Genomic DNA, 8,772 nt, shown 5'->3' with positions numbered 1-8,772 from the left:
CGGCGGCGGCCGGTGCGGTGGCGGTGACGCTGTCCGGCCGGGGGCGGACACGTCCGTCGGTGGAGATCTCAGTTTTTTTTTAAAACTAGGGTTTCGGACGGGGGAAGAAGATCCGAATGGAGGGGGTATTTATAGGCGTAAGTGGAGCTAGGAGAGTCCAAAAGAGGTGCGGTTTTCGCCCACACGATCGTGATCGAACGCTCTAGGACATGGAGCAGAGTTAGGTGGGTTTTGGGCCAAATTTGGGGGGTGTTGGGCTGCAACACACACGAGGCCTTTCTGGTCCCTCGGTTAACCGTTGGGGCATCAAACGAAGTCCAAATGATACGAAACTTGACAGGCGGTCTGCCGGTAGTAAACCAAGGCCGCATGACAAGTCTCGGTCCAATCCGGAAATATTTAGACCCCACACACAAAAGAAGACTAGAAATGACCACCGGAGGAGAACGAAGCGCCGTAATGCAAAACGGACAACGGGGAAAATGCTCGAATGCATGAGATGAACATGTATGCAAATGCAATGCACGAGATGGCATGATAAGAGATGCACGAAAAAGAAAAACAACACACGGAGACAAAGACCCGAACCCGAGAAATAAATATAACTTAGCGCCGGAGACGGCAAGAGTTGGATACAAATATGGAAAGTATGCCTGGGGCGTTACAACACTCCACCACTACGAAAAGATCTCGTCCCGAGATCTAGGACTGAAAGAACTCTGGGTACTCAGAACGGAGGTGATCCTCGCGTTCCCAGGTAGCTTCACGGTCGGAATGGTGTGACCACTTGACTTTGAGAAATTTAATTGACTTGTTGCGAGTCTTGCGTTCAGTCTCTTCAAGAATAGCAACTGGGTGCTCACGATAAGAGAGATCTTCTTGGAGCTCAATGTCCTCGAAGTTGACGGTGCGGTCAGGAGTCTTGAAGCACTTTCGAAGTTGAGAGACATGGAACACATCATGAACATTTGCAAAGTTTGAAGGAAGCTCGAGTTGATAGGCGAGGTCGCCTTTCTTGCTGACAATCTTGAAAGGTCCCACGTATCTAGGGGCAAGCTTCCCTTTGATACCGAAGCGACGAGTACCTTTCATGGGAGAGACGCGGAGGTAAACGTGACCTCCGATCTCGAAAGCCAGATCACGGTGCTTACTATCATAGTAGCTCTTCTGGCGGGACTGGGCTGCTTTGAGGTTATCACGAATGACTTTGCACATTTCTTCTGCTTCTGTGATTAAGTCATTACCCAGCAGCTGACGTTCACCGGTTTCAGACTAGTTGAGAGGGGTACGGAACTTCCTGCCATATAGAATTTCAAAGGGGGCCTTGCCCGAACTTGCTTGAAAGCTGTTGTTGTATGAGAATTCAGCATAAGGAAGACAATCCTCCCACTTCATGCCGAAAGAAATCACACAAGCCCTGAGCATGTCTTCGAGAATCTGATTGACACGCTCGACTTGACCGCTTGTTTGAGGATGGAAAGCTGTGCTGAAGCGGATGTTGGTGCCCATGGCCTTCTGAAAAGAATCCCAAAACTTGGAGGTAAAGATGCTGCCACGGTCTGAAGATATCACTTGAGGAATACCGTGCAGAGAGACAATGCGAGAGGTATAGAGTTCCGCCAATTGAGCTGCAGTGATTGACTCTTTGATAGGCAGAAAGTGAGCCACTTTGGTGAGCTTGTCGATGACAACGAAGATAGCATCATTGCCACGCTTGGACTTTGGAAACCCAGTCACGAAGTCCATTTCAATGTGGTCAAACTTCCATTCTGGAATGGCAAGAGGTTGGACGAGACCTGCTGGCCTTTGGTGTTCTGCCTTCACTCTTCTGCAGACATCACACTCGTTCACGAATTGAGCGATCTCGCGCTTCATTCGAGTCCACCAATAAGTTTTCTTGAGATCCTGATACATCTTCGTACTACCAGGGTGGATGGAGAGGAGAGAGTTGTGAGCCTCGTTCATGATCACCTTACGAAGTTCACCTTTGGGCACAACAATTCGATCCTCGAAGAAGAGAGTGTCCTTGTCATCAAGTCGGTAGCACTTGTACTTGGACTGACTCTTTGCAATACCAATCTTCACCTTCTTCACCATAGCATCAAGAAGTTGGGCTTGGCGAATCTGGTCTTCCAAGGTAGGAGAAACTTGAAGGTTGGCGAGGAAACCTTGAGGAACAACTTGCAGATTAAGCTTGCGGAAAGCTTCACAAAGCTCGGGTTGATAAGGCTTGAGAATCAGACTGTTGCAATATGCTTTTCTGCTCAAAGCGTCAGCAATCACATTAGCCTTGCCTGGAGTATACTCGATACTCGGATTGTACTCTTGAATCATTTCGACCCATCGAGTCTGCTTGAGGTTGAGATTAGGCTGAGTGAAGATGTACTTGAGACTCTTGTGATCAGTGAAAATATCCACTTTCCTTCCCAATAGAAGATGTCTCCAAGTCAACAAAGCGTGCACAACTGCCGCCAACTCGAGATCATGAGTGGGGTAGTTCTTCTCATTAGGTTTCAACTGGCGAGAGGTATAAGCAACAACTTTTTTCTCTTGCATCAGTACAGCACCGAGACCTTGGAGAGAGGCATCACAAAAGACCTCGTACGGCTTGGTTTCATCAGGCGGAGTCAGAACTGGAGCAGTGATCAATTTCTCTTTCAAAGTGTTGAAAGCCATATCACACTCCGGAGACCAAACGTACTTGACGTGCTTCTGAAGAAGATTTGAGAGAGGCTTGGCGATCTTAGAAAAGTTTTCAACGAATCTTCTGCAATAGCTTGCGAGACCGAGGAAACTGCGGAGTTGCTTCATGTTCTGAGGAGGTTCCCAACTCACAATTGCAGACACCTTCTCAAGATTCACGGAAATGCCCTTTGCAGAGATGATATGACCAAGATAAAGAACCTCATCGAGCCAAAATTCACACTTGGAGAACTTGGCGTAGAACTGATGTTCTCTGAGCTTGTCAAGAACCAAACGCAAGTGCTTGGCATGATCTTCCTTGTTCTTCGAGAAAACCAGAATGTCGTCGAGATAGACCAAAACGAATTCATTGGTGTAGGGGTTGAAGATGAAGTTCATCATGCGAGAGAACGTCGGAGGAGCGTTGGCGAGGCCAAAAGACATGACGGTGTATTCATATGAACCAAAGCTTGTTCTGAACGCCGTCTTGGGAATATCTTGCTCACGAATACGAATCTGATGATAACCCATACGGAGATCGAGCTTGGAGAATACTTGAGCACCCTTGAGTTGTTCGAACAGCTCATTGATGTTGGGAAGTGGTTATTTGTTCTTGATGGTCTTCTTGTTTACTGGACGGTAATCAACACAAAGTCGACTCGATCCATCCTTCTTCTTCACAAAAAGAACACCACAACCCCACGGAGAAGTACTAGGCCGAATGAGACCCAATCTTTCTTGCTCATCGAGTTGTTTCTTCAACTCCTTCAACTCTTCGGCGCCGAGCTTGTAAGGACGTTTGCACACAGGTTCCGTGCCAGGCTCAAGTTCAATAACGAATTCAACCGGCCGGTTTGGAGGCATTCCTGGGAGCTCTTCTGGAAAAACGTCTTGATACTCACAAACAACCGGAATTTGCGAAATAGCATCCAATTCACCCTTCTCATTGAGAGAAAACAACCGGATGGTATTATCCCGAGCGGCAAAGACAATGACATCCTCAGACGAATGAGTCAGTTGAATCTGCCTGGTTGCACAATCAAGCCGAGCTTTATGCTTAGAGAGCCAGTCCATCCCGAGAATAAGATCGATATCCGAGTTTCCAAGAACCATTGGAGAAGCAAGAAACTTGAAATCACCCATCAAGATTGAAATATCCGGCACCTCCATACTAGAACTCAGTCTCTTAGCTGGAGAGACGACTTGCATAGCTCTAGGTAATGCCTTAGTGCTAAAATTGTTCTCCGATGCAAATGGAAATGACATGAAGGAATGCGATGCACCAGAGTCAAAAAGAACTTTTGCAGGAATATCATTAACAAGAAGGTTACCCATGATCACATCTGACGAGCCTTCTGCCTGGGCTGCATTCATCAAATTGACCTTGGCGTACTTGGGATTATGCTTGACCACAGCTGTACTTGCCGATCTGACAGGAGGAGGAGGAGGAAGACGCCTCTGGTTGGTACACTTGTTGGCATAGTGACCCTTCTGTTGGCACTTGTTGCAGGTGACCTCTGAAAGCGGACGGTGATACGGAGCACTCGATCTTGGCGCTTGAGACGAGGACTTGTTCTGAAAGCCTGGGTTGGGTGGGTGGGAGAAACCACTGCCACCTTTGCTCTTCTGCTGATACGGCTGACGAAACGGAGGAGGAGGAAGCCAATACTTCTGCTGCTTGACCACTTGAGTAGAGGAAGAAGGAGTAACATCTCTGGCACGCTTCCTGGAAGCATCACATCTCATCTGAGCAGCTTCTTGCTTCAGTGCCATGTTGTAGAACTCATCGTATCTCAACGGCTCAAAGAGGACAAGAGAGAGCTGAATTTCCTCACGAAGACCACCCCTGAACTGATAGATCATGCTCTTCTCATCAGGAACATCCTGCTTGGCAAAACGGGCGAGCTTCTGGAACAGCTTGTTGTAGTCATAGACAGACAAAGAGCCTTGCTTCAGATTGCGGAATTCCTGACGCTTACTCTCAACCACACTTTGAGGGATGTGATGAGCGCGGAAATCTTGACGGAAATCGTCCCAAGTGATAACACGTCCACCTCTGGAATCCTTGTACTGCTGGAACCACTCTGCAGCCTGATCTTTGAGCTGGAAAGAAGCGAACTTGACGAAATCTTCAGGCCTGACGTTGCTGCATTCAAAATGCTTGCCCAGATCCACTAGCCAATCGTCAGCATCGGTAGCCTCAACACAAACGCTGAACGTCTTTGGGCCATTGGCAAGGAACTGGTTCAGTGTAGCAAAGTGGTGCTGATTATGGCCTTGATTCCCTTGACTGCCTTGATTGCGCTCTTGGAGGATTTGCATGATCAACTGTGTATTTGCATTGGTTGCGGCCATCACAGCTTGCCATGCTTCCGGAGGAGGCGGGGGCGGAGGCGGATCAGGATTCGGAGTCGTGCGCGTTGGAGGAGCCATCCTGAACAGGTTGACCACCATTAGCACATTGATAGACAACAATATAGAAGCTGAATCCAACGGAATGAAAATTGCAACATATAGTCTTCACATCCGAACAAAATGAACGAATGCATTCCTCTTCAAATGGTCACATATCCATAAATTGAGAAGCCACGAAGAATTAAGGAAGAGAAATAATTCAACAAGGTACGGATCAAGAACGAATAATCGGTAAGAAATCCCAATCTCAAACCAATATCCGTGGGAGAAGAACTAGAGCTACTAGAATTCCCACCTATGAAACTCCCGAACCTTTCCGGTTATGCAATCAGGTGTTGGGGATACAGGGGAAGCACAATATCTCACCCAAACTAGCAAATCCTACATCCAGCTGTATCCATCCTTCAACACATAACCAGGAAAACTTCGGAAACCATCTACCTCAACCTTCGAAAAGCATCCGTTATACAAGTTATGGCGATACTCCCGAACTCGACGCCACCCAACTTGTAACGCCCTCTATGCGGCTATAGCTCCCACGTGTCGAGGCACGACTTAGAGGCATAACCGCATTGAAAGCAATGTCGCAAGTCAGGCAATCATTACAACATCCCATGTAATGTATAATAAAAGGGGGAGATAACATAGTTGGCTTACACTCGCCACGTCACATCAGAGTACATAAATAACATCCATCAAACAAACACTCATGGCCCGACTACGGCGCCAAAATAGAAAAGAACCCAACATGCGACAAGGTCCTGAATCGATAACCCCAACTAGGCACCACTACTGATCATCCGGAAAAGATACGTAGTAACGCTGAGAGTCCTCGTCGAACTCCCACTTGAGCTCGTACTCGTCACCTGGAGCGGAATCACCTGGACCTGCATCTGGAGTTGTAGTATCTGTGAGCCACAGGGACTCAGCAATCTCACACCCACGCGATCAAAACTATTTAAGCTCATGGGAATGGATAAGGCAAATATATGTGGAGCTGCAGCAAGCGACTAGCATATGTGGTGGCTAACTTATACGCAAAAGAGAGCGAGAAGAGAAGGCGAAGCACGAGCGAGAAGCTAAAGGAACATCCTGCGCAAGCATAACTCCAACACCGTGTCCACTTCCCGGACTCCGCCGAGAAGGGGCCATCACGGTAACACACACGGTTGATTCATTTTAATTAAGTTTAGTTCAAGTCATCTACAACCAGACATTAACAAATTCCCATCTGCCCATAACCGCGGGCACGACTTTCGAAAGATCAATCCCTGCAGGGGAGTCCCAACTTAGCCCATGACAAGCTCTCACGGTCAACGAAGGAATAGACCTCCACCCAAGTCACACCGATCAGACTCGGTATCTTGGTACAACAAGATGATTCGACAGGTTAAAACAAGTCCAGCAACACCGCCCGAATGTGCCGACAAATCCCGATAGGAGCTGCACATATCTCTTTCTCAGGGCACACTCAGATGAGACTAGCTACGAGTAAAACCAACCCTCAAGTTTCCCCGAGGTGGCCCCGCAGGCAGCTCAGTTCGGACCAACACTCAGAGGGAGCACTGGCCCAAGGGGGGCTAAAATACGATGACCCTCGGGCTCCGGAAACCCAAGGGAAAAAGAGGCTAGGTGGCAAATGGTAAAACCAATGTTGGGCATTGCTGGAAAAGCTTTAATCAAGGCGAACTATCAAGGGGTTCCCATTATAGCCCAACCGCGTAAGGGACGCAACAATCCGGGAACATAACACCGATATGACGGAAACTAGGGCGGCAAGAGTGGAACAAAACACTAGGCGAGAGGCCGAGCCTTCCACCCTTTACCAGGTATATAGATGCATTACGATAACATAGCAATATAATGATATCCCAACAAGGAAAATAAATGTTCCAACAAGGAACAGCTCCAATCTTCACCTGCAACTAACAACGCTATAAGAAGGGCTGAGCAAAGCGGTAACATAGCCAATCAACGGTTTGCTAGGACAATGGTGGGTTAGAGGTTCAACATGGCAATTGGGAGGCTGACAAGCAAAAGGTAGGCATCGTAGCAGTGGCAAAGCAAAAGAGCGAGCAAACTAGCATAGCAAAGATAGTAGTGATTTCGAGGGTATGATCATCTTGCCTGCACAGTTGTCAGAGTTGACTGGATCCTCACAAGCGAACTCAACGGGCTCCTCGGTAGCGAACTCGTCTCCCGGCTCTACTCAACAAGACAAACAAGCAACAAGGATACAATCAACCACGGGCAAGACCAAGCAATATGATGAAATGACGATATGCTATGCGGGATGCGATGCGGGATGCAAAATGCAAGATATGACAGGAAATGCACGAACCTGGCATCAACTTGGAAAACCAAGTGTGCCACTGGATAGAGGGGATGAAATCGCTTGAAAACGATATAAAGATCATTGGAATCGGAGCTACGGGTTGGAAATGGCAAGCGTTTTAAGACATGACACCGGTCTGCGATTAACAGCAAGTAGGCATCTAAATGCGACGAAATGAACATGCTACAGCCACCAAACATGAAAACAAAATACATGGCAGTTATGTACACAAGATTGTTGACAAAACACTAGCACTGAGCCATAGGCAAATTCATCTATTAAGAGGTTCAAACAAGCATGGCTAAAACGCAAATGCAAAACAGATTTCAGACTTAGTGAAATTAACACTAGTCTGAAATTTCAGATCACGATGCTCTCTTCGGAGCAGCAAAACAACATGATAGAAAACCTGAACATGACAAGTAAGAACATGGCATGGAGCTACCCAACAAGCTTAAAAAACACCCAAAGTGACCTGGGGCCAAAAGGGTTCACAAAATACTCTACCGAGCTCACGAACATCGCTCGAACACAATCAGTTTTCAGACTTGGTGAAAACTGAGACATGCTGAAATTTAACCCACGAAGGCATGTAAACGAGCTCGATGCACTCACTACGGTGCAAGTCATGGCAAGGAAAGCATATAACCAGCAAGAAGACACAAAGTGCTAGCTACACATGGCAAGAACGAAGGCATAGCATACATGGAACACTAACGGTAGCATCGGCGAAATCGCAAACGAGTTGCCGATCTATCCAGATTAACAACGAAGCAAAAGTTGAGCTCGATTGAGTCAACCTAGAGCACTCCACATATGCAAACAAAGACATGGATGGATAGATCATAACATAAATATCAAAACTCCCTTACTGATCATCCTCAAAAGAGGCACGGATCATTAGGAAACAAGCTGGACATATAGCATCATGAACTAAAATATCCCAGACTTTGTGAAAATCACCAAGTCCCTGAAATCTGCAATCTCAGGTACCTCTCTTCGCAAGCTTGCACAAGACAACACACACATCCTAAAAATGCATGGTTGGCACCTCTGGAAAGGAGACAAAATGCTTCACAATTCATCCCAAAGGGGCACAGGCATATCATGCACGAATTAAACATGACAAAAATGACAAAAGTGCATGATGATCTAACGGATCTGCAATTTAACTCACGAAGCCTCTTTCTAACAGCATTTTGGGTATCAAGATGACCTCAAATGCAAATGATGCAATGGAATGAAATGGTGCACATGTCGAGTCGAAGATTTTGATATATCATACGCCCAAAACGGAGCTACGGTTGCGGAGATACAAGCAGTCAAAGAATGCACGAAAA

Source organism: Triticum dicoccoides, chromosome 5A (assembly GCF_002162155.2).
Source record: "Triticum dicoccoides isolate Atlit2015 ecotype Zavitan chromosome 5A, WEW_v2.0, whole genome shotgun sequence".
Lineage (NCBI taxonomy): Eukaryota > Viridiplantae > Streptophyta > Magnoliopsida > Poales > Poaceae > Triticum > Triticum dicoccoides.
This window is presented reverse-complemented; position numbering follows the sequence as displayed.